Source organism: Octopus bimaculoides, chromosome 27 (assembly GCF_001194135.2).
Source record: "Octopus bimaculoides isolate UCB-OBI-ISO-001 chromosome 27, ASM119413v2, whole genome shotgun sequence".
In the NCBI taxonomy this organism is placed as follows: domain Eukaryota; kingdom Metazoa; phylum Mollusca; class Cephalopoda; order Octopoda; family Octopodidae; genus Octopus; species Octopus bimaculoides.
In genome coordinates this window covers 16,088,322-16,088,717 of record NC_069007.1, presented here as the reverse complement: position 1 = coordinate 16,088,717, position 396 = coordinate 16,088,322, and positions in this window count along the sequence as shown.

Genomic DNA, 396 nt, shown 5'->3' with positions numbered 1-396 from the left:
GATATCAGAAACATGTGTAATAAATATGCAATGCTCATGTATGCCGTTTCTCATGAATTTTGATTTACTCTCGGGTGACATTTGGCCAACTCGGTATGTATATGTGTATGTGTGTGTGTGACTGAGTGTGTGTGTGTATGTTTAATAAAATGAGGTAACAAAGCCAACTGTCTGGAATTCCCATATGATTCGTCCCAAAGAATCAACCTTTAAATAAGAGTTTTGCTTCCACTAGCGAAAGCTATGCGTATCTTTCAGAAAACTCCATACCAAATTCACTTTATGCAGCATTCGCTGTTACTTTATGCGCAGTCTATGTGGGAAGACAGAATAAAAGGGATTTTGCTATCTTATAATAGATACACACATAGACATACCTGTCTTTGCATGTATGTG